The sequence below is a fragment of the Dermacentor variabilis genome, chromosome 8 (assembly GCF_050947875.1).
Source record: "Dermacentor variabilis isolate Ectoservices chromosome 8, ASM5094787v1, whole genome shotgun sequence".
Classification (NCBI taxonomy): domain Eukaryota; kingdom Metazoa; phylum Arthropoda; class Arachnida; order Ixodida; family Ixodidae; genus Dermacentor; species Dermacentor variabilis.
This window is the reverse complement of record NC_134575.1, coordinates 68,334,858-68,355,808: the sequence shown is the minus strand read 5'-3', so window position 1 is coordinate 68,355,808 and position 20,951 is coordinate 68,334,858. Positions and strand designations below refer to the sequence as shown.

At 45.4% G+C, this 20,951-nt stretch overlaps 1 long non-coding RNA gene across 1 annotated transcript; it reads right to left on the bottom strand.

The window, feature by feature from the left end:
- Positions 1-289: 289 nt before the first annotated feature.
- LOC142591080 (uncharacterized) lies at positions 290-19,295 on the bottom strand. Its single transcript, XR_012830330.1, has 4 exons — positions 19,219-19,295; positions 15,075-15,136; positions 2,018-2,079; positions 290-641 (listed from the first exon to the last, which is right to left on the bottom strand). It is a non-coding gene; the product is annotated as an uncharacterized LOC142591080 (long non-coding RNA).
- Positions 19,296-20,951: the final 1,656 nt, after the last annotated feature.

The following is a 20,951-nucleotide window of genomic DNA, read 5'->3' as shown; positions in this document are numbered from 1 at the left end:
AACAGCAACTGTAGTTAATGCGAAAAGTACTTGCACGATCACTGAATGATCGCCATATCTATCACATATGCGCATCATCATACATACCATGGACGCGGCTGCTGTTTGATTTCCCGGCTTTGTTCACAGAGTGGCCAGTCCAGAGGCACTTCAAACCTTTACTTTTTTGAGCTCAACGGCCTGCGCGGAGATTCGTTTGTTACAACGTCTGCGGTGACCATTGATGAAAATTGGCTGGTTGTTAAACGGAGAAGAAACCGATGCCTCATATAGCCGGCCTGACCTTTCTTGCCTTGTCTGCAAACTCGGCGCCCTCAGACCTTTAACAAAAACGTGCAAAAATGTTCGTGTCCTTTTATCAGGAGCGCGATGCACAGGGGCAACGTCCGATTCCATGACAGCACAGCCAATCCTATCAGCAATGGCCTGAACCACCACCAGGCAATTTACGCGCTGCGTAGCGTTCAACCCCTATTATCGACATTATTTTGACGAGGGTAGTGTTCCTGAACGAAGACACGCTTCATCAAGTTCACTTACCTCCTTCAGTGATTTGTTCTGTTTCATGAGACATTTATGTTGAGGTTTCATGAACTCGTGTAGGACATATGTATCATCCTTCAAAACATAGAAACCGATGTCTGCAAAAGAATGATTACCTTTAGAGCAGATCACAGAAAGCGTGACCTTATTTTCAATTGTTGTCACTCTATGGTAATGTACTAGAACGTGACTAAATGACGAAAATATTTTATTTCTCGGCAATTTCGTATTTTATTATTTCCCAAAGAAAGGAGAACTACGAGTCGGCCAAGAAATGGCAAGAAACTTACAATTGATTTCCATTTTGGAGGAAAGTGCTTTGGGAGAAAGTGACGCATGAAAGATTTTGCTGCTTAAAACCCGCTGGAATGCGCGGTTGTCCCTAAGATTATTATTGACGGCTTAGCAAAGTTCAAGAGATCCCCGCTAGTTTTCAACGTGGTTAAGACGGTGCACAAATTGTGCGCAGTATTTCAGACACATTGAGAATGAATGGGTAAACATCTAGCGAGGAAGGCGTAAACTTTGCCGCAGTAGCTTCACCATATTGAGATATAGTGAGCCAATTATAGTGATATACACATAACGAAAATTATCAAACTGTTATTGTCTACTGCTGTACGAATGCCTCTCCCAGTGATTTCAAATTACCTATGTCTCTATGTAAATTATTCGATATCCTGCATGCCAATATTTAATTTCATCAGAACGCCAATTATCTGCCGTGCTTGACCGCTTACTGGCTGACATTCCTTCATTCAGCAAATTCTCTCTAAACCTTAGAGTTCGGGTTGTCTCCTAATGTCAACTAGAAAATTGAGTAATCCCACTTGCTCTCTAATCCAAACGGCATCTTGCGGTCTGTTAACGCCATGAATAACGCTTTTTGTTCAATCGCTTGCTGCACTGTTCCTACTTGTTTCTCTAGCTTGCATGTAAGGTTCCAAGTTTCAGTCCCATATGTTAGTGTCGGTATAATGCAAATATTGTACACTTTTGTATTCCCGGGTAACAGTAAACCACGCGTCATTTTTGATAATGTTGGCAGTATGCGCTCTAACAAATATTTATTGTCTGTAACGTTCTGTCTCCTTATCACTGTGATAGACAAGCATTTGCCCTAGTAAACTTACCTGAGCACATAAAGACTGACTGGGAGAACATAGGATTAGAGAGGAGAATATTCCGCTTGTACTTTACTACAAAACTGGTGCTTGTGATAATGCTCATATTATACAGAAAAATCCGAAACATTTTGATATACATACTGCAACACATATTAGTGCGTAAGCATTCTTTAGCGAACTCCTAAGACCTGCCAAGCGAAAACTGTAATGCCATGTGTCAGTACAAATACGCGTGATTTCCAAAGTTAAGCCACTTAATTGTTGCATTATTAAAAATTTAGATGGTTCGTAGCTTTTAAGGGATAAGCAACAATTTAAAGCAAAAAAATAAAATAAGAAGTACGCACCTATATAGATGCATAGGGCTCCAAGAACATATATCGGGAACCTTATGTTAGGGGGGAGCCATCTGAAATTCGTAGTTTGGTCAGCTTGAAAATTGAAGGTGCACCAACTGAAATTTGGGCGAGGGCAAAATTGAATTTTTTTTCTTGGGGGGGGTTAACACACATAAGGGGTTGAGCCAACATGAAATCTGGGGGTGGGCCAACCTAAATTTTGGGACTACCGTCACAAACTTAGGGGTAGCCTAACTTGAAATTTGGAGATGCGTCTACCTAAAGTGGGCAATGGGACAAGTTGAAATTTGAGTGTAGGACACTAAAATTTGGACGCGTATCCGCTGAAATTTTTGGGTAGCCAAGAGAAATATTGAGGTTCGCTTTACCTTGCCCATCCCTAAATTTGCGGTGGGCAAGTTAAATTCGTAGGGCGGATGGGGGCAAGCAAATTACGCGATATGCAAAGTTGAAACTTGGCAGTAAGCCAGATTAAAAGTGGGGGTGGGCCAAGTAGGTTAAGTGATGGACAAAGAAGAAATTTGGGTGAGCCAACTTAATTATGAGCAAAGTAATTATGCATGGTGCAATTATCACTTTATTCTGAAATAACGAATATTCTTCGCGCTTTGAATTTCACTTACTCCACTACGAACTGAAATTCAGGAGCGGCAGAGGCATGTCAAGCTGCCCGCTCCACCAAGGTGGGTCCGCTGACCGCGGCGCCATATATCGGCTCGCAGCAGAGCTACTAGGAGCGCGCGGGCGTTGGCGAACATACCAGGGACACTCGGTGCACGCAGTGCCAGCATCTGAATATATTTTTCGTACACCGTGATTGCATCGCATCAGGACGATGCACTCTACTTTCACGGAACGCCCCACGCACAACTGCAGCAGCTGCTGTGCTTTTCGACCACTCTGCTGCGACGATGTGCGATCTTGTCTGGCGTTAGCCTCTCTCGATGGGGTCGCATTGAAGGAGCCGGATACAGCGGAGAAAATCTGACAATTTTCTACAAAAGCACAATCAGTCTTTGAACCCCGAAAGGCAGGGGCAGAGGTGCACAAGCTAGGTAAAGAAAGTAAGCAACATTAAGCAGAAACGAAGTCCCGGCCGAGCCTAAAGATGATTACGGATTAGTATACAATTCTAAAGGTATCGTACTTCATTTTATAAACGTGTAAGCAATAAATTAGCACCCAAACTACACCCAATTTGTCACCACGCAATTTTGTCATTTTGTTATTTTGCTCAGCGAGTTTTCCTGCACACTAGTAAGTAACACAAAAGTATATTCGACAAATTGCGCCTTGTGTGGAGATATAGCGTAAAGTTCGATCTGACAACTCAAGTGATCAATGTAAATAAACACGGGCGATAGTTCTGCATCGACTTCTAAATGTCGGTCAAATGCATCATCGAAAATTATTTTTATTGATCGGCGTCTTGTGTAAGTATATCGCAGGCTTCAATCAAACATATAATCAGTACATATGGACCGCGCGAATACTAGCAAAGATATTCAAAATTTAAAGCACATATTTTTGTACTGCTTTAGCTTCCGCAAAGCCCTTGAACTGGAAACCCAATGAAATTCGACATGCAGCATTGATGTTTAAAGAAATGGCGTCACATACAGAATAATATTGCGTTTTAAAGCTGGAAACTGAATTTATAGAACATCCAATATGTTTTAAGAACGAATTAAAGAAATCGTTCAACTTCCCCAAAAATAAAGCTGTTTTCTACACGAGTGTCAAAAATCCGTGTTTCTGCCCGGTAACGTTATTTACATGTTGAGTATTCACAGCCATTAAGTTTAATACTACGCTGTCAAATAAACAATAGCTTCAAACATTGCAGATGAATACAAAGAATATATAAAGAAGAGAGAACGAGTTCCCTATGAATGTAATCAATAATTATTTACAGTGTTGGCCTTCTTAGCTTTTTTCATATATATTTTGCGTAATTTGTACTAGTTGCGGAGACAAAGCGTTTAAATATAACATAAGAGATGAATTCATGCTTACGCACACAAAACACACGAATGCTTTTGCCAGACTGCAATGCAACACTATGCCACATACCATCTGAGAAGCTTCGCATGATCATATATTAGTTAAACCAATATTCAGTGCACACTAGGGGAAATGCTATGCTTCCCAATGAATAGTAATTATATATATTGTAACAGATACGAAAGGCACGGACAAGAAGAGAAGGAAGAGAAGACGAAGAGGACGAGGACTTTGAGAGGCCGGGCTGCGCTACGATCACGCTACCATCATCGTCCAATTCTCCTGTAAATAAAACCATTCCTCCGCAACTCCTCGGAACAGTTGTGGTGGAGGTGCTGGGTAATCGACACCCGAAGACGGAGGCTGAACCACAAGTTCTTCGACGGAGCCGTCGCCTTGCTGGACTCCCACCGAATTCACCTGAGCTGAACATGTCCCACGACGCAGACGAACAACGGCCCATTCCAACTGCTGCCCCGACAAGTTCTGTTCTGCAACTGAGAGATGCGCGTCCCTTCACCGGAAGAGCGGACGAAGACGTCGAGGAATGGCTCATCCATTATCACCGGGTGAGTGCCGCCAACAGGTGGAACAGCGCTTCTCAGCTTTCTAACGCCGTGTTCTTTCTAACGGATACTGCGTTGGTATGGTTCGACAACCACGAGGAAACATTCACAACATGGGGCAGATTTGTTTCGGAAATCAAAGAGCGATTCGGCGACTCCGCGACGAAAAAGAAAAGGGCAGAACAGACGCTACTGCGACGTGCGCAAGTACTAGGCGAAACCTGCACGACCTACATTGAGGCAGTAATCAAACTGTGTAGGATGGTGGACTCCGTAATGTCCGAGGAGGACAAAGTCGGGCACATCCTAAAAGGAATTGCCGAGGATGTTTACAATTTCCTCATTGCAAAAGACAGCCTGGCTTCCGTCGCTGACATCATTCGGCACTGTCGTACTTTCGAGCAACTGAAGACGAGGCGCATCACGCCGAAGTTCGGCAGGCTAGCCAATGTGACTACAGTTGCAAGCGTGGACAGCAACCAGCCCCTCGATCTGGCATCAACGATACGACAAATAGTTCGGGAAGAGCTCAGCCTGCACGCGCAAGTGACACATCCAAGCACTCCTAGCTTCCTCCTACCACCAGATTTTGAGCCAAACGTGGCATCCTTCTCCCCGTATCCTGCGGCAAGGGGCACTGAGGATTATGAACTCGCGCCCCGACAGCAGCCACGTCTCCACGACAGAGGTCCTACTTATGACGCTCGGCCACAACGAGAGCAGCCGCGTTTTTACCCCCGAGGCCCGGCGTCTTCTGTCAGGCCGCGACAAGAACAGCACCGACCCTACTACCACGACGCGACTTATGAAAGATATACCGGATTTCAGCAAGCAGCAGAGACACGTTATCCACATGACCACGAACTTTCTCGCCGCCCGCAGCCGTCAACCATTCGTTTCGAGGAAGACGCTGTGAACCGCGACCCTCCCGTGTGCTACAACTGCGGTTCCACAGGCCATATAGCTCGGTATTGTCGCCAAGCCCGTCAATCACGTAGGACACCATCGATGCTCTCGCCACCCAGAACCCGTACTTCATATGACCTGCGGACGACCGATTTGCTTCCAAGGGATCACTTCTCACACGAGACAAGACGCAGCGATTCGCCAGCATCTGACCGGAGTCTGACGCCACCAAATAGCTGTCTCCGTCGCTCTCCGTCCCCTCGGCGCCGTTTTTCCTCACCGCCGCCGGGAAACTAGCATCCGCGGCCAATGGAGGTGTGGTCGCCGGACGGTCTTTGCAAGAAATACCTCTGCCTGATGTGATGTACAAAAACAACGTGAATGTCTCGATTGACGGCATACCGACCATGGCGTTAGTGGATACTGGGGCGACTGTGTCTGTGATGAGCCTCGCTTTCAAAAACCATCTAGGCCACAAAGTTATGTTTTCTTGGAACGACGGTACTACCTTTCGTAGAGTAGGCGGTGAGTGGCTTCATCCCCTTGGTGTTTGTGCTGTGAGTGTTTCGTTGGCTGGGAAAGTGTTTGTGTCGGAATTCCTTGTTCTTTCTCGTTGTTCGCACGATGTTATACTTGGTATCGATTTTCTTGAACAGTGCGGCGCTTCCGTGGACTGTGGTTGTGGCGAAATATCATTGAACAAGTTATTAATATCAGCACATTCTTAACAAAGCTCGGGTGGTGAAGACAGGGACGCAAACACACTCAGTGTTCTTGATGAAGTGATTGCACCATCGTGGTGCCTGACGCCCGTTCGTGTTTCGGCAACTACTGTTGATGCTGATTGTGTTGACCTTGTAGTTAGACCTCTCCGCATAAACTGTGCTAAAAAAAGATATACTTGTGCCCTGCTCTGTCGTGTGCATGAAGGAAGGAGTCGCCACATTGTGGGCGCTGAACTGTTCCGCCACGCCGGTTGTCCTTCCTCGCGGTATGAAAATCGCTCTTTTCGATGAAGCCGCATGTAGCTCAATAGCGGCACTAACTACGGACGTCTCTACAGCTTGCTCTCCTTGCGATAATCGCCATTCTGAAGAGCTAATGCTTGACATGATCAGCAAGGGTCTCGGTACATCGGAACGACAAGCACTGGTACAAGTCCTTGCCAGGCATATGGCTGCATTTGACTTCACGCATAGAGATGCACCCCTTCATTTACCGTCGTCCCGCGCTCGTCAGAGAATAGATACCGGCTCAGCACACCCCATCCGCCAGAAGCCCTACCGAGTGTCATCGTCCGAACGCAAAGTTATTGCCGACCAAGTCAAGGAGATGATGAACAAAGGTGTCATTCAAGAATCATCTAGTCCATGGGCAGCCCCAGTAATCCTGGTCCGAAAAAAAGATGGCTCCTGGAGATTCTGCGTGGATTACAGACATCTAAACGCAGTGACGAAGAAGGATGTCTATCCACTACCGCGAATAGATGACGTCATTGATTGCTTACACGCTGCTTCTTACTTCTCAACACTTGATTTGCGATCGGGGTATTCGCAAATACCTATGGACCCTGCCGACAAGGAAAAGACCACTTTCGTGACTCCAGATGGCCTATTCGAATTTAATGTTATGCCTTTTGGCCTTTGCAATGCTCCTGCCACCTTTGAAAGATTCATGGACACAGTACTACGTGGTCTAAAGTGGGAGATATGCATGTGTTACCTAGATGATGTAATCTTTGGCCGCACGTTTGAAAAACATAACGAACGCCTCAGCGTCGTTCTCGACTGCATTGAGAAAGCTGGACTGGTCCTAAACTAAAAAAAGTGTCGCTTCAGCGAACGTCAAACACTGGTCCTGGGACACTTAGTCGACAAGGATGGCGTCAGACCCGATCCTCCTAAGATTGAAGCAGTGAGCTCCTTCAAGCCACCGCAGTCAGCACGAGAACTCCGCTCATTCATTGGCCTATGTTCGTATTTTCGTCGTTTTGTTCCCCGGTTTGCCGACATCGTTTATCCTTTGACAAGTATTTTGCGACAAAATGCATCCTTCAATGGGACACCAGACTGTGACGCATCATTCTCTCAACTGAAGTTTATACTATCGTCAGCACCCCTCTTGCGTCACTTCGATTAATGTTGCCCGACTGAAGTTCACACTGATGCTAGTGGAATCGGGATAGGAGCGGTGCTTGTACAACGTCACAGTGGCGCCGAACATGTTGTCGCATATGCCAGCCGTTGTCTGAGCAAATCTGAACGCAATTATACGGTCACGGAACAGGAATGCCTGGCAGCCGTTTTCGCCGTACAATAGTTTCGATGTTATCTCTACGGTAGACCATTCAAGATTATCACCGACCATCATTCTTTATGCTGGCTGGTCGGTTTGCGTGATCCCTCTGGTCGCCTCGCACGTTGGGCACTGCGCCTCCAGGAATACGACTTTGTGGTATCGTACAAGAGTAGCCGTCGTCACGCTGACGCAGACTGCCTCTCTCGGATTCCTCTTGCGACTACCGACTGCGATGCTGAGAATTTTGACGACTGTCTCGCTGCTGTTACTCCTACGTTCCCTGACGCGGCAGACTTTGAGCGAGAACAACGGGATGATGTTACCCTTGATCCGCTTTTTGTCGCCGCCCGTACTTCTAAAGGCAGCGGTCGCTTTACTGTCCGTGATAAATCGCTGTACAAAACTAATTACTCCGGGCATGGAGCGCGTTTTCTGCTGGTTGTCCCCGAGAGTCTCCGTTCCGACGTTCTGCGCGCCATGCATGACGATGTGACATCCGGCCATTTCGGCTTCGTACGAACGCTGCACCGCACGCAGGAGCGCTTTTACTGGCCCAAGATGTACGAAACAACCAAGCGCTATGTCGCTAGTTGTGAAACGTGCCAACGTCACAAGCGACCGACCACCGCAGCCCCGGGTCCCCTTCGGCCATTGACACCGCCCAGTACGCCGTTCGAGCAAGTAGGCATTGACCTTTTGGGTCCATTCCCGTTATCCAACAACAAGAACCGCTGGATAATTGTCTGCGTAGACCATCTTACACGGTATGCAGAAACTGCAGCCATACCGTCTTCCACTGCTGCTTGCGTGGCGGTGTTCCTGCTCCGTTCCGTGGTCCTTCGTCATGGCCCACCACGTGTCATCATCAGCGACCGTGGGCGCCAGTTCACGGCTGATGCCATTCAAGAGTTGCTTCGTTTGTGCACTTCACAGTTTCGTCATTCCACGCCGTATCATCCACAGACCAATGGCCTCGTTGAAAGGACAAACAGAACGCTGACTAACATGCTTGCTATGTACGTCTCCTCCAATCATAAGAACTGGGACGACGTGCTGCCTTTCCTCACCTATGCGTACAACACGGCGAAGCACGAAACCACGAACTATAGCCCATTTTATCTCCTGTATGCATGGTTACCGCGAAGCCCTCTGGACACTTTCTTACCCTTCGTTCTGCACAGTGATGATTCTGTATCGGAGACTTTGTGTCTCGAAGAAGAAGCGCGTCGAATAGCTCGTATTCGTACTCTGGCCTCGCAAAGGCGTTCGAAAGAGCGATACGACGACCGTTACGTACAAGTATCGCTGCAGAAAGGTGACTTAGTTCTTCTTTGGACACCGCAACGCAAGCGTGGATTGTGCCAAAAGTTCCTGTCACAATATTCCGGCCCATATGTAGTTGTGGACCGCCTGAGCGAACTCACTTACGTCATAGCTCGCCTACTGTGCAATGGTCGGCGATCAAGCAGAACTCAACTGACTCATATTGCTCGCCTGAAGCCTTTCTACCCTCCTTGTCCATCCTGACTCGCCCCACGGGCTTCGTCTGCTTGCGGGGAAATGTAACAGATACGAAAGGTACGGACAAGAAGAGAAGGAAGAGAAGACGAAGAGAACGAGGAGTTTGAGAGGCCGGGCTGCGCTACGATCACGCTACCATCATCGTCCAATTCTCCTGTAAATAAAACCATTCCTCCGCAACTCCTCGTAACAATATATATATATATATATATATATATATATATATATATATATATATATATATATATATATATATATATATAATATAGTATGTTTCCCTTATTGAGGGCTTCGTGTATGGGAAAGATAAGGTGCGCTTCGTATGCCCCATTGTTTTACCGCACAACTACAGGAAACTAGCCTAACCTTACCGAGCCTTCCCAAAGCTACATTATACTATCTTTACGGCAATCACGAAGCCCTTCCCCAATTATTACGCAATCGAAACGCACGAAAGTTTTTGCCAGACTACAGTGTATCCTTATGCCGCGTACTAAGATTCACATGTCGATTAGGACTATTTCACATCAATAAGTAATGAAACCTATTAAAAACATTCACCTATATTTTGATGAAGACTTGGGATTTCTCTTTCTTTAATTGTAGCATTGGACTTGACGCCATTTTCATGAAAAAAACTTTGTTGAAAACGACTTTTTAAAACGGCTTGATGGTTTTTAGATTAACGCCACAAACAATGCAAACCAACCACACTGGAATGCTTCCAAATAAATAGTAATTATATGTAAAGAGACGGCATGTTCATCTTATTGAAAACATTGTGTATTGGAAACAATAGAGGGCTTCGTATGCACCTTAGTTTTTACAACAAAACTAAGTATAAGAAACTAGCCTAACCTAACCGAGCGTTCCCTAAGCAAACGTAAACTATATTTAAGGAAATCACAGAGCCCTTCCGCAAATATCGGATAGGGCATTATATAGTTACAAAGTTACAGCGAATCTTCGGCATATCTTGGCACAGTTCAGTTGTTCTTGCTGCGAGAGCAGGTATGTGATCGAGACTAGGCTAGCGTTGTTCGTCCATTCGGTTCAACCGAAAACGACCGCTTTACCTGTGTTTGTGGATTAGGTTTCGCGTTTATTCACAAGAGGTATCCTCACACCGCGCATATTCTACGTCTACAAAACTCTGTGTTCAGGTCGAATAAACAGAAAATGAAACATTAGAAGGTCGTGAGCCGAAACAGGCACCCGACCTTTATCGGATTTCCCGAAAACTTCCCGCCAACTTCGATGCCACATGTGCAAAACGCCAACCACACACTGAGAAGGGTTGCTTACGCACACAGGTTGTATAAATTTCAAATTTCAAAACACGTGTCATCAATAAATAGGCAGCAGAAAAACGCCACTCAATAATTATAAAAAAAAACAAGCAATCAAAAAAGGACTTCATATTGGTCCTCTGCTTTTTAGCATCCATAAGTTTGAGCCAAAATGAAGTTGGAAAAAGAAGCTTTGGTATCCAACCGCCTGATGTTAGGCAGAATAAAGATGGTCAATAAATATGTTATTGCCGATTTTGCTTGTATACCTAGGTTGACGTCACGTTCAACCCCAGAGACATTTTGACAAAACACGCTTGCGTGCAGATATGCAGCAACTTTTACTTCGACAACGTGTGGGATCATTATAAATGAACCCGGTGAACTTTCTGCATCCATTTCCAGACGCCGCTGAAGTGCGTCACGGCAAAGTTATCTGATACGGATCTCCTGTTGGGTTCACTCTAACAATGTGTGATCAAGGCACGTGGACCACGCCACTAGCGGCGAAGGAATTTGAAATGTAAAGGGCACATTTTTTGTCTGTTTTCAGCTTACAAGAAAGCCTTGTGCTGGAAACGAAACAAAATTGGGCAAGCAGCCTTAGTGCTTAAGCATACGGCATTAAATGCGGAAAAATGTCGGGTTTTAAAAATAGACATCGAATCTTTGGGATATAGACAATCTTTAAACATAGGAGAAAACCGGGGAACTTCCTGAAAATCGAGCTGGCTTCCAAAGTGTCGAGATAGCCGTTTTTGTGCCATGTAACACTGGTTTACGTCTTAAGCTTTGATGTTCTCATAATTTTATTACTGCATTGACAAATTTACAATATCATAATTTGTCGCCGTTTCCAAGAAACAATATTTTAGACGAGAGAACGAGTTCCTGATTAAGGCGTATAAAAATTTAAATATACTGTAGGCCTTTTTAGTTTTGTTTATTGGCATCGCACACTGTTCTTGCGTAAATTGTACTAATACGATGCCATCGCGCACTAAAAAAAGTATATTGCAGTAACAGATACCACTGACAAGGCCAGCGGGAATGCTGCAGCCGATCAAGCCTCCTTACCGACATTTTCAGCGGATCGGGATGGACTTGTTGGGAGCGTTTCCGAGATCGAGTTCAGGAAATAAGTGGATTGTCGTAGCGACGGACTGTTTCACCCGCTTCGCTGAAACTAAAGCTCTGCAGAAAGGCAGCGCAGCCGAAGCGGTGAAATTTTTCGTCGAGAACATCGTGCTGCAACATGGTGCTCCAGACGTCCTCATCACCGACAGAACGGCTTTTACAGAAGAGTTCACCCAAGCCATTCTGCAATACAGCCATACAAGCCACGGGAGGACAACTGCCTACCACCCGCAGACGAATGTTCTCACGGAGCGCCTGTACAAGACCTTCGCCGACATGCTAGCAATGTACGTCGACGTCGAGCACAAGGCGTGGGATGCCGTCCTGCAGTACGTAACCTTCGCTTACAACAAGGCGGTGGAAGAAACAACATAGATCCCACCATTCAAGCTGGTTTACGGCAGGAACCCGACGACGACTTTCGACGCACAGCTGCCGCACGTGACCATCGAGGATACTTTTGACGTCGCTACGTATCTCCGGCGCACCGAAGAGGCTTGACAGCTCACCCGCCTTCGGATCAAGAACCAGCAGCGTACCGACAGCCGGCACTACAACCTCCGAGGGCGCAACGTCCAGTAGCAGCCTGGTGACCGTGTTTGGGTTTGGACCCCAATACATCGACGAGGACTCAGTGAGAAACTATTGCGACGCAATTTCGGATCCTACAAGGTCACCCGATGCGTTGCCGAACTGCACTATGAGGTCGTGCTAATGGCATTTCGCATTCACAGCGGCGCCGCTCACAACCTGAAGTAGTTCATGTTGTGCGTCTTAAGAGTTTCACAAGCGCTAATAAACTTTGGGGACGTCGCATAGCTGAACTTTTGATTCTATTTTTTTGCACTGTGTCACCTTGGACTTTGTTTCTTTGTTGTTACTTTGTTTAACAAGGATCCTTTTGTGTTTTACTCTCGTGTTATGTTTGCAGCACCGGGACGATGCCTTTTGAGAGGGGGAATTGACACGTGAACTCGTTTATCTTTTACGGGTGAGCGCTTTTACCGTCCACGAAATCTTATCGCTCATCGCAGGACGCGTCTAAATGAATCGGAAGTTTCTAGAACATTATCGATGCTTCTATCCGCTGTCTGTTGTCACTGAAGCTTGTGTAATCTGATTGCATGTATGCGCGACGCGAATGGCGTGGAACTTTGTAGAAGGCATGCGGGTCCCAGCGATTACTCTGGAACATTCGACGGCTGATCTATAAAAGCCGACGAGCTTGGCCCGCTGATCAGATTTTCGATGATCGCCGACTGTGTTCGGCGCTCTCGTTGTGCTGGAAGTGTAGCCTGTTTTATGGGCACAGGTTCGCCCAATAAAAGCTATTTTTTGTCTTTCACCGTATTGCTACTCTGTTCTTGAACGTGACAGCCACCTGAGAATATATATATATATATATATATATATATATATATATATATATATATATATATATATATATATATATATATATAGGAGGAGCGTTTCTTCAACAATCGCAATCCCCCGCAATACAACTTGCGAACCACACAGAAATTTGTGACTGGATTGAACTCCAACGCTATTACATACTATTTACTTTACCGTTACGTTTCAGGTGCGACAACTTTGTACCTATAGTTAATGAGATACTATGCAGGAAATCTCACGTACATGCGGATGTACACTTGGGGTTTGGCTTTTTTTTTTCGAATTCCAATGCTTCATTATGCTCCAGTTTCGTCGAAAATTTGGTTGAAAAAGAATTTTGTTGAAAATGCATATTGTGTTAAGCTGACGACGACCATTGTAACCATGTAAGCCAATTTCTCATAGGCAGGCCATGTAGTAAGGCACTGTCACCCTATGGTGACTTAAAGGTTGAAAAGCTAAACTTATCGACAACCACCACCACTGTAAATCGAGCTCATGTCACCGTAGCAATGTACACTTCGAAACCTGGTGTGCTAAACAAGGCGGCATTGCGCGCTTTTTGAAAATCTTTATTCGTTTGTAATGTTCTGTCTCGTGATCAGGGCGCTCACCAGTACTTGCTCAAGTAAACGTACCCTAGCACATAACCTAGAGGATGGCTGGGAGAATATAGGATTGTATATGAGAATATTCCGCATGTATTTTAATATAAAATCTGTGCTTCCGATATTACTCATATTATACAGAAAAGACCAACAAACGTCTTCATAGTACACTGAAATACTTAAAATGCTAGGAATTCTTTAGTGAACTTCCAAGCCCTGCCAAGCAAAAAGGGTAATGCCTTGTATCAGCCCAAAGATGCGCAATTTCCAGAGTTAGGACATTCAACCGCTCTGCTCCTATGGTACGCGCTTGGGCCTGGCGTTCGGCTCAATCGGTACGATCGTTTTGAAGGAGTTTGATACAGTGAGCACATCTTACAATTTTCTGCAAAAGCCGAATTATTCTTTGCCACAGGAAAGGCCACAGGCAGAAGCGCATAAGATAGGAAAAGTAGGTAAGCAAAATTAAGCAGAAATGAAGTCTCAGCCAAGTGCAAGAATGCTCGCGCATTAGTGGACAATTCTCAGAACTCCAGTAGTTCTTTTTATAAGTGTATAAGCTTAAACATGCAGCCAAATTACACCCATTTCTTCACCGCGTACTTTTGTAAATTTGTCACTTTCTCAGCGAGTTTTCCTGCCACACTAGTAAGCAACACGAAAATATATTCGACAAATGCCCCTTGAGTGCAGCTATAGCATAAGGTTCAATCTGAGACGCATGAGATCAATGGCAATGAACCCGGGGGAATGTTCCTCAACCTTTTCAATATGCCGGCGAAGTGCATCACGGAAAAGTAACTTCGGTTGATGCATCTTGTATAGTTAAAGCGCTGGCTTCACTCTCAAACATGTGATCAGGACACAAGAACAGCGTGACTACTAGGGAAGGATTATAAAAAGTAAAGCGCCGAATTCTTGACTATCAGCTTCCAAGAAACCCTCGAATAGGAAACAAAATGAAATTCTACAAGCATGCTTGGTGCTCAAAGAAAGGGCGTCAAATACAGAATAATGTGGCGTCTTAAAACTAGCAATTGAATCTATAGAACATCCAATGTCCTTTCATAAAAGAATTTAAAGAAGCCGTCAACTTCCCGAAAAATAGACCTGGTTCCTACACGAGTGTCAAGAATTACGCGTTTAAGCCACCTTTCATTCGCTTACATTTTGTGTTTTCTCAGCTCATAGATTTATTACTACGCTGTCGAATGTTTATTACGTTGAAGTATTGCAGATGACTGCAAAGACTGATATAGATCAGAAAACAAGTTCCTAATTAAGGAGATCCAAATGTTATATACGCTATTGGCGTTTTTACCTTTGTTCAGCTTCATCCCATTCTTTTTTGCGTAACTTGTACTGAGATGCCGCGACCCAGCTCTGAAAGAACAAAAGCAATGAAGACATACTTACGCATTCAACACACACGAAAGTTTTTACCAGGCTACAATGCAACACTATCAAAGAAGCTATTCAATGAGATTCGCATGTCAACTAGAAAAGCTTCACAGCTGTAAACAATGAAAGCTACGGAGAATATTTGTCCAATACTTAGAAGAAGACATCTGATTTGGGTAAAGGCTTTCATTTACTGGCAGCACTGGATTTGGCGCCGCTTTGATGCAGAAACTTTGTTGACAACGACTTTTAAAGCGGCGTGAAGATATATTAGGTTAAGTCAATAGCCAATGCCAACTAGAGACCATGCTATGCCTCCTAATCAGTGGTAACTATATATATATATATATTTATATATATATCTATATATATATATATATATATATATATATATATATATATATATATATGAACATCGTGTGTATCTTAATGAGAGCATCGAATATTGGAAACATAAGAAGCTCTTCGTACGACCCATAGTTTTTCCAACAAAACTTCGTATAGGAAACCAGCCTAATCTAACCAAGCCTTCCCAAAGCTAACATAAACTATCTTTCTGCAAATCACGGAGCCCTTCCGCAAATATCGCATACGGCATTATATAGTTACAATTCGAACAGTGAATCTTCGGCATATCTTGGCACAGTTCACTTGTGTTTTTGCTGCGAGAGTAGTTATGTGATAAAAACTAGGCTTGGCTTATTCGTCCATTCGGTTCAATTGAAGATGACCGTTTTAACTGTGTTTGGTATTATGTTTCGCGTTTATTCACAAGAGGTATCCTCACACCGCACATTTTCTACATCTACAAAACTTCGCGTTCATGTCGAATAAACGGAAAATGAAACATTAAAACAATGCTTACGCCATATTTGATTTTTTTCGTTAATATAAAAATAATCTGTTTTATTAGAAATGTTCATTTTCCTATGTGTGTGCATCTAAACAGGCACCCGAGCTTCATCAGATTTCCTAAAAACTTCCCCCAACTTCAATGCCACATGTGCCAAACGCCAGCCACACATTGAGAAGGGTTGCTTACGCACATACATTGTATAAGTCTCCCATATGAAAATACGTGTCATCAATAAACAAGGAGTGGAAAAACACTACTGAATAAATGAAAAAGAAGCACTCAAAAGGAGTTTTCATAGCGGTCATCTCTTTTTAAAGCATCCTGAAGTTTGAGCCAATATGAAGTAGAATAATGAAGCCAGGAGCTCATGGCATCCCTACAGTCTATTAATATTGATCAATTATTTGAGCACATTGTTGCATCTGGGTCGCAAGCCCCAAGGGTAGCGTTGGCCTGGTGGCCTGGGGCACAACTGGAAGCATCCGAAGGCCCTGGCAAAGCATGAGTCGACTGCTAACAAAACAACTTGTTTATCCTAGCATCGCAAAAGAGCGGCCGGTCAGGTCGACCGAAGTGGAGAGACGGGAGAGCACGTTACTCGACAGAAGAAATCGGAGCCTGTCTCTTCGCGTCCAGGGGCAGCTGCTTTTATACTCTCGGAGTCGAGGGCAAGAAGGAACGCCTCGTCAGAGGCGCACGTGACGGCGGGGCACGGATACGCTGAGAGACACGTTGAGACGAGTGTAGTGACGCATCCGCCGGGCCGGCGCCGGTCAGGCCTCCTCGCTTCACACTCGGGGAGCTCCTCTCCCCGGCTGCCGCGCTTTGACAAGCGTGGGCACCAACATGCACACACACACACACGCACACACGAATACACGTGGCATTGAAACATGCCTGGACGCGCTTGGTGGGGAGGCGTTGCGGCAGCGCTGAACGGGCCAAAATATCCGCCGCTTTGAATGAAGCCCCGGCGTCCGTTGCATCCGCGCCGGCTATACCGCGCTTCGTAGGCGAAACGTAACAACATGGACACATAGGGCAGATTGCTTTATACGGCACTAATTACCCCGTTCTCTGGAATGTTTACAAAGGTTGCCTATTGCTACTCGAAGGAAGTGTGCCGCAGGAAACATTATCATTCAGAGGGTTTGGTTTCTATTTTTCATTGTCAATCCTTTTATTGCTTACAGCCCACTGCTGAGAGGAGCTCACTGACACGATATGGCGGTAGTACACTTCTTAAAAGTTGGCAATTTCAATGATAGTAGGAATGAAGGCTGGGAGGTGGTTCTATTCCGTAGTGGCGCGCGGCATGAAGGAGTTGAGGTAAGCACTGGAGCGCCAAATCGGCAATCCAACCTTGGCCTGATGGTCAACGGACGAGTAAATATAAGGACGACGTAAAAGTTCTTCTGTAAGATAGGGATTGGCTAATAAATTGTGTTTAAAAAAGACAGAGGGGAATTCTCGCACCACAAGGTGAAGTCGGTTAAACGAAGGGTTATTTTCATGGATGATATACATCACGACGAGCATAACTGGACAAAATGAAAGGGGCGGCGAGGTTCTGAGTGGATTCATGAATGTTCGTGAGAGAACCCATGGCAAGGGTCCCATATGGCTCATGCATGTTCAAGCTTCGGTCGTATTGCTGCTTTGTATAAGAATAAGTGTGAACTGCTGAGATCGTTGGTTATCCGGCATAACAAACAAGTTTTGCGCCAAAACTACACACTCAAGTAACGAGACAACACGGGCACTTACTTAAACTGTTTAACGAGCGTAAAAGCATCCTACATATACAGCCCACCGATAGCCAAAGTGCATGCGGACGCGTACAAGGCATCAAGTAGATTCGAGTAAAATTCCATTATCAGAGTAAGCGTCAAAGAAATTTCTGCTCAGCGTTGTACAGAGAAACAGTTTTGTCACTGACAAAATTCAGGCCAGCTTTTCTAGTGTGAACACTTCCAAGGTTTCACGTGCCATTTGTAACCTTCCTCTACCCAAAAACCTCACATCTCGGAACCGTGGAATACAATTGGTGCAAGCCATGCAGTGTTTTACTTGCCGTTCACCATCATTATTTATTATATTTCTTGCATATTCCCTAATACGGTCATTCACGCAACGGCCCATATGTTCAATGTATGTTTCTTGACAGGGCAGGGTAACTTCATAAACGACGCTTGTCGCTCACTTCATGAAACATTAAGCATGCCTATTCTAACAACCAACCTATTGTAATTCGCAAGATATGCGTAGGCTAAGCTGGGCTAGCTTTTTGGAGATGAAAACGCTACCGCTACTTTGTATCGGTTAGCCACTTTTTTGTGGCGGTGCAAAAGCCTGTGGATGTAGGGAACCACTACAGGTGGATCCTTGCTCACCGATTCTTTCGTGCTGGCACCAGTTTTTATCTTCTTCAGAAGTGTTTCTACCACAGGGTTCAAGACCGACTGAGGGAGCTAGCTAGCTGAGGGAGCTAGTTAGAATTGTTCTGTAAGCCTTCAGCAACTCCTAATGTTGGTCATACTATTAGCTGGCACGGCCAGCCAACGGCAAACACTGTTTTGAATAAAAAACAATTTTTGAATTCAGCCCCTAAAGATATTCTGGCCAAACTCGGTATGAGGCAGCTTTCACTTGCTTTGAACAGTAAAACTTTCATTTCGTTTCATTTTCACTTTCATTTGAAACAAACAAATAAAAAAGCATTTACAAATTTTAAACACATTTAAAATATTTAAAATCATTTCGTATTTTACACTTAACATCTTAAAGGCATCTTAAAGCATCTTAAAACATGTTAAAGGCAGCTTGACGTTGTCAAGCTGCCTTCCAACAATATTGAAATCTGACTTCAAACGCTGATGGCAAAGCGGATCATGAAGGAGCTCACGGTTGCTGTCTATTTCGAAATGCTGTTTTCTTTTTCCAATTAAGCCTACTATTGTGCAGGTTCATTCGAGAGTATATAAAAGCTGCACGGAAAGCCGCCTCACAACAGTGAGCTAGCTATATTCATTGCAGAAGTTATCTTCAGTTGAGGAAAGAAATGAACCTCCAATTTTTTGTTATTCTCGCCACATCCTTCTTTGCCACGACATGTAAGTGCTGAATACATCTTTGTAAAAGAAATAACAGTGTATACCAGGAATGAATTACCATGTCACATTGGCTATAGAGTAGGAGACAGACTTACCTACTCAGTTGGCATTCGAAGAGCGCGTCACCGGAGGTTCATAGAAACAGCCGAGTGAAGGAGATGCGTATTATTAACGCATTTATTTACCTGCACGAAGGGACATGCTTGAATATACGGGAAAACTGCTGCGAAAGCATAGTAGCATGATGTCGGAGAGTTCTTTAGTGAGTTAAAGTACAGTTTTGAGAAGCCGTTCTACACAAGCTCATGCTGAAAAACAACCTTATGAAACTCATTTGTGTGTTTCTTGTCATCGGTGAGAAGCTCTTTCTGCGTATACGCTTATTGTAACAATTGTATGGATGGATGGATGCAAAACTTTAATAAGGTCCTGAGGTACGCGACTCAGCGCGCTGCGGGCCGCTGCCACGTTGGGACAGTCAGGCCTTGCCCGACCGCCGCATCGTGGGCCCTCTGGACAGCCCATAGTTGCGCCCCGGCATCGGGGCTCTTGATAGCGGAGAGCCACTTGTCCACATTGATTTGTTCCGTGCCTCGTAACGAGGGGCAACGCCAGAGCATATGGTCTAGGCTAGCGATGTCATTGCAGTGCCTGCAAGAACTAGTGGCATAGGTGTCGGGATAAATTTTGTGGAATAAAGCCGGGTTGGGATATGAACCTGTTTGCAATAATCTGAGGGTCAATGCCTGCGCTCTAGTTAACTTCTTGTGTGGAAGGGGAAAGTCTCTCCTGCCGAGATAAAGGTGCTGCGCAATTTCGTTGTATGTGGTCGGTTGATCTCTGTTCTCCACCACTGCGGGCCGGCGTTGGAGTTCTCCATGGTCGCGGAAAGCGAGACCTCGCGCCTTGGAATGGGCCAGCTCGTTGAGGTTTGTTGGGCCTCCCATGATGGATCCCATGTGAGCGGGGAACCACGTGAGAGTGTGGGTGGCGATGCTTTTGCCTTCGAGGATGCGACAGGCTTCCTTACACACGGCGCCAACGCTGAAGGCGCGGATGGCTGCCCTGGAGTCGCTAAAGATATTGGCATGTCCGTCGTCCAGGAGGGCCAAGGCAATGGCCGGTCGCTCGGCCGCATGCGACGACGTGCTTCGTACCGAAGCGGCGTTAACGGTCGAACCTCTGTGGTTGATTGAAACTACCGTGAAATTGTTGCTGTTTGCATACTGGGCCGCGTCAATGAAGCAGCTGCCGCCAGGGAGTTCGGTTGCGCGGCGTAGGAGCGCTACCGCTCTGGCCTTCCTTATTTCTACGTTGCGCTGGGGATGCATATTGCGCGGGGCGGGCGATATTATGATGTTATCTTTCTGCTCTTTCGGAAGGCCCTGGTAGGCGTCTTCGACAGTGGCCGGGGGGACGCCCATCTCAGTTAGGAGTCGTCTGCCCGCCCTGGTGCCCGAGAGCCTAAGAATCTGTGCCCTTTATTGTGCTTCTGCAATCTCTTCCAGGGTATTATGAATACCCAACTGCAGGAGTCGGTCGGTGCGTTTGTAGTTGGGTAGTCCGAGCGCGCTCTTGATCCCCCTCCTTATCATGGCATTTAGCTTGTCTCGCTCGGCCCTCTTCCAGACGTGCATGGCCGCTACGTACTTAAAATGGCACAACAAGAAAGCGTGGACAAGCCTTAACAGATTCTCTTCGCTCAGGCCTCTCCTTCTGTTAGCTACCCGCCTGATTAGACCGATGACGCTATCCGTCTTTTTTGCTAGTTTTTGAATGGTGATGTTATTCGAGCCCGCCCCTTCGAGTGTCATTCCCAAGATTCGAA